Raw genomic sequence first — 6,000 nt, 5'->3', positions numbered from 1 at the left:
TTACGAATTTAACTTCGGAACATCAGTATCTTGCGAAAACTCCCTCATAATTTTCGAAATATATTATCAAATTAAGAACTAGATATACCAAATTGCCAACAGAAGCTAGAGCTGCAGTGGTATTTCACTTAACAGACATGTTTGTATAACCTGTCGAATATTCACTGTAATGAACTGCATTACGTAATTAAATGTCCTTCTTTTACTATCACGTAGAAGCGCAATTTACATCCCATGTATAAAGAGAAATATAATGCACATCTTGATTTTGTGTTTGTTAATGAATACAGATCCTGCGATATTTCAGAATATTTAAAAAAATAAACAACTAGAAAATGCTTTTGTAAAAAAGCGCATGTCTCCCCCAATGCAAAGTCCTTTAGGCAAGAAGTCAATAGGGGTCAGGAGCGAAAGTCAAAGAGACACTGATGGTTGGCTGCAATAGGGATCATCTACTTGGCATGTCCAGTCATCCCGCTAAATTTCAACACTCGTGGCCTAGTGGTTCTCAAGTCACTGTTCAGGCTCCTGTGACTTTGACCTTTGATCAAGTGACCTCAAAATAAATAGGGGTCATCTACTCTGCATGTCCAATCATCCTATTAAGTTTCAACATTTTAGGTCAAGTGGTTCTCAAGTTATTTCTAAAAAATGATTTTACATGAACAGGCCACTGTGACCTTGACCTTTAATAGACTGACCCCAAAATCAATAGGGGTCATCTACTCTGCATGTTCAATCATCCTATGAAGTTTCAACATTCTGGGTCAAGTGGTTCTAAAGTTATTGATCGCATCTGGTTATCAATGTTCAGGCCCCTGTGACCTTGACCTTTAACGGAGTGACCCCAAAAACAATAAGAGTTATTTATTCTGCACGAACAATCATCCTATGAAGTTTCAACATTCTGGGTCGAGAGGTTCTCAAGTTATTGATTGGAAATGGTTTTCCATGTTCAGGCCCCTGTGGCCTTGACCTTTAACAGAGTGACCCTGAAATCGTTAGGGTTCATCTACTCTGCATGACCAATCATCCTACGAAGTTTCATCATTCTGGGTCAAGTGGTTCTCAAGTTACTGACCGGAATTGGTTTTCAATGTTCGGGCCCCTGTAACCTTGACCTTTCACAGAGTGACCCCAAAATCGTTAGAGGTCATCTACTCTTTATGACCAATCATCCTATTAAGTTTCGACATTCTGGGTCAAGTGGTTCTCAAGTTACTGACCGGAAATGGTTTTCAATGTTCAGGCCCCTGTGACCTTAACCTTTAAGGAGTGACCCAAAAATCGATAGATGATCATCTACTTTGCATGTACAATCATTCTATGAAGTTTCAACATTCTGGGTCAGGTGGTTCTCTAGTTATTGATCAGAAATGGTTTTCAATGTTCAGGCCCCTGTGACCTTGACCTTTGACGGAGTGATCCCATAATCAATAAGGGTCATCTACTCTTTATGACCAATCATCCTATCAAGTTTTAACATTCTGGATCAGGTGGTTCTCTAGTTATTGATTGGAAATGGTTTTCAATGTTCAGGCCCCTGTGACCTTGGCCTTTGACGGAGTGACCCCAAAATCAATAGGGGGCATCTACTCTTCATGACCAATCATTCTATGAAGTTTCAACATTCTGGGTCAAATGGTTCTCTAGTTATTGATCGGAAATGGTTTTCAATGTTCAGGCCCCTATGACCTTGACTTTTGACGGAGTGACTCCAAAATCAATAGGGGTCATCTACTCTTCATGACCAATCATCCTATGAAGTTTCAACATTCTGGGTCAAGTGGTTCTTTAGTTATTGATCGGAAATGGTTTTCAATGTTCCCGACTGTATATTGTGACTGAGCAGATCTGGAGACAATGGAATTATATGGAACGCCTTCAGTGCCTCCGGTATTGTTGGCCTCTGTTGCTATCACTACTTTCTGTACACATGTACATGTATTGATATTGTGCACAATCATTGTTAAATTATAGATCTATACAGAAGTTGTTATATAATAATATTTTATTTACATATGTATTGGTATTGTGGACAGTTATTGATAGTTTGCGTATAAATACCTGTATTCCATACTCATTTAAAAACTCCGTTAAGTTTCAATGGAACCTAAAAGGTCCATATTTTTCCATATTGACGTTCAAATTTTATATCGGGTGTGACGTCGTTTGTGACGTCAGTTTCATTTATGCCGTTGGGTTTAAAAGTTCTTAAAGGAGTTCATCACAATATTTTGTGCGCAGCTCAATCGCGCAGCAAGCGATATCCACTGTAAAGTTCAGAATTCGCCGCCGAAAGTGCATAATTGTCGGATATGAGGGCACTCGCGCAAAATATATCGTATGTACTGACAATATAGGTCGTGCATCCACATTTTACCTTTAAAAGTGATGGTGTTTTATTGGAGGAGCAGTTGTAGGAAGTGCTCGAATCGAATACATTGTGGACAGCCGATTTGAAAGTAAAGTATTTCGTCCAGTAATGATGCAGCCGACTCCAAGTCAAATAAAATTCCAGAAAATCTTAACGTAGATATATCTCCTTCAAGTTCAAATGTGACTTCCTAAAAATGTTGTTATACTGTTTGTGCCCCATCCCGAATTTCACGTAGTAAGACCAGAGTTATGGCCCCTGATAGTCAAATTGTACATAAAGGGTCTAAACATTTGTGTCGCATTTACCTCAAAATTATATGCGCCAAGAGTCATGAAACCACACAAGAATTAAATTCAGAATGCGAAGTTGTGCACCAGTGCTTTTATTTGAGGTTTCACTCAATAATAACAGATTTATGTCCCTTGACGTGGTCAAATATATACGTAAATGGGATGTGAAAGCTTGTGTAGCACGTATCTCAAAAAGTGTTTGATCTAAAGGCTTGCAACCTTAAAGTAGCATTATTCCGCATGTGAGTAAGAATATTGGTTAAGGAACTGATAATTACATTGTGCAATTTGTTTTGTAAGAAAAAAAAATGTTCATATTTTTAGGTGGGTGGGGTAATGAAAAAATACTTTTGTGGGTGGAGTGAATATTTTTTAATTTTTCTTGAAAACAAGCACGGGTTGATATTATTTTTTTGGTTTAGATTTTTTTGTCTTAGTTCTAGCTTACATAATATAAAATTTGGAAAAAATCTGTCCGCTAGATTTTTCATATCATTAAGAAATACTTCGTGTTTTTCTAAGTTTCAGATACTTTCGACATCTGTCAAGAGTAATTTTTCTGAGTTAATATATCTATATGTTGACATTTTATGCATAGTTATAGTGGTGTTATTAATTCGGATGCATAAAAGTAACATCAGAGTGAAACTTCGAATAAATAATTGTTTGCAGTAGTTTTATTATAACATGTATGTACTGTTTCTTCAGACAAAAATACCGATTTGGTGTTCTTAATAAACTTTGAATATTGAAAAAGGAAGCACGGGTACCTATTAGTTTTATTTTTTATTTTAACTTGTCATACATCAGTCTATAAATATGCAAAGTTACAAAAAAATCTGTCCGCTAGAAATAATTGTGAAAAACATCTTTAAACGACGATATTTTCAATTTTAAATAGGCTTAATAACATAACTGAATCATTTGAATAAAAAAATTAAGTGAAAATGCGTATGTAATAATAAGATTATTAGATTTGCATGAAGAGATATGCACTCGTTCTTTCACGAAATAATATTGCGCTCCTAACGTCGCACACTATTTCCGCTGCAAAACTCTTGCATATTTCTCGATACAAATCTAATAACCTATCATTAAATTATGTACAAATGTCTTTATATGGTTCACAAACGTAGTTTTATTATCCCTAAACATCTTTATATTGTAGACAAATGACTTTGCAGTATAATTACAATATCACAGGAGCGAGCTTTTTGTCCGGTTTAGAGGGGTATACGGCATAAAGAGGTTTAGCAATTTATCGACTATTCTATCGAGACGGAGGTCTAGCAGTTTTAACATATGTGTCCAGACACAAAATTTTCATAAACATAAGAGAATCACGTGTCATTAATAAAATTGGTTTGTTGATTATTTTATGATAAAAATGTAAATGACTTAAACAGGGAATGAACTCATTGAAAGTTATTGCACATATTTAAGAAACACATAATCACACACTGCATAAAGCAACCTATTTTTTTCTGTCAAACTTGTCAGTATAAGCTAAAACAGAAAAAAAATTAAAACAAAAAAATTCAAAGCCCTTCCTAATTGATACGGCGTTTGATTATTTAAGAAATTGTGATTTGTCTTTGAATAAAATCATTGTGATATTACACAACATTGTCTTTATATAATGAGCATGTCTATGTTTAATAATTTTAACTTTGATACCATTTTTATCAGTTCAATTATATGATTCGTTTCTTTCTTCCTTAATAAGTTGGTTACTTACATCGTTATATTATAAAGGAATTGTTTGTACTGGTATATTTGGACGCCGCACCGGCAAAAATGGCGCTTAAAGGTTAAGCATAACTTAATAACCAATTTATGTATTTACTTCTATTTTGGTATAAAGGTAGTAGTAGTAGTAGTTTTATTTTTGGCACAAGTGTACATAACATGGTAATTTAAATCAAGTGACATATAACATTGGTGAACATCTGACTAAAAATACAGCTCGACATAAATAAATTATATGAAATAAAAGCCATGTAATAATAAATTACTTTGAGAAAAATAACTTTAAACTAAGAATTCTCATAATAAAACATATTAAAAGATTCAAATACTAATTGAGACTGACTAGAATGAAATGAACTGGCCATAAGGTTGGCTTTGACGGCATGCTTGAATGTGTGGGAAGATTCAATATCCCTAAGATGTTGAGGAAGACTGTTCCACAATACAATTCCATTAAAGGCAAACGATTTTCTACTAAAGCTTCCTACCTTTGGTAAAGAAAATCGCCCTGTGTCACTAAAAGTATAGCTACATGTATTATCAATTGAATCAGAAAGTACAGACACTCTGGATCTGGTACAACGGTCATGGACATGAGTAAGAGGTACAAAATGCTCTTTTACGTATTTTGGTGCTATGTCTGATTTTATTTTATGCACATGACAGAGAGTTATCTGTTCTACTCTCTTTGAGACAGGTAACCAGTTAAGAGTCTTGAACTGATCTAACCCAATATGAGACCTACTATCCATATTCAAGACAAATCGAACCAGTTTATTCTGGGTAGACTGAAGCCTATTTTTCCAATACTGGGTCAAACTAGGGTACCAAAAAGAACAAACATAGTCAAAGTGACATTGTTTTAAGGACATTACTAAACGTTTCCTAGTATGAAGATCCAAGAGCTGACTCTTTCTTTGCAAGAATCTCAACCGGGCATTTGACTTTGTAACCATTGACCGTGCAATTTCATCACCGGAAAAATTAGATTCTAATCCAAAGTAGCACCAAGATACTTAACAGAACTGGTGGCCTGGATACTAGTACCATTACACGAAATATTTAAAGCACTTTTTTACCTTAATTTATGCTTTGAACCAGAGATAATAGAGTTTGTCTTACCAAGTTGAAGTGTAGGTAGGTGCTCAGGACACAGAAGGACACCGACTGAATTTCAACTTTGTTGCTCTGGCCAGAAAATATGACGGACAGATTTAACCCCGCTCTGACTTTTGACCTATAAACCTGGATTACCCACTCTGCACAATGTCTTACCGCCATCTACCTAAAACCAAAATTGAAGTCAGTACCTCGAATGGTTATGAAGTAAGCTCCAGATAAAATGCAATAATACCGGAAGCAACATGAAGCAGTAAAGGCGTTCCATATGGTTATGCATTTTTCATAACCCAACCTTTCAAATGAGATTTCAGAGAACAAACACCACATACATGATAATGGGAAATATTGATTCCTACTTTCTGAAAGTTTAAAAGGGTAGGTATATGTTAAAATCGTATTTACTTAGTGTAAAGGTATATTACACCAAGAATTTGTATCTGAAAACATGAACAGTCTCCA

Source organism: Mercenaria mercenaria, chromosome 5, assembly GCF_021730395.1.
Source record: "Mercenaria mercenaria strain notata chromosome 5, MADL_Memer_1, whole genome shotgun sequence".
NCBI classification, from domain to species: domain Eukaryota; kingdom Metazoa; phylum Mollusca; class Bivalvia; order Venerida; family Veneridae; genus Mercenaria; species Mercenaria mercenaria.
This window is presented reverse-complemented; position numbering follows the sequence as displayed.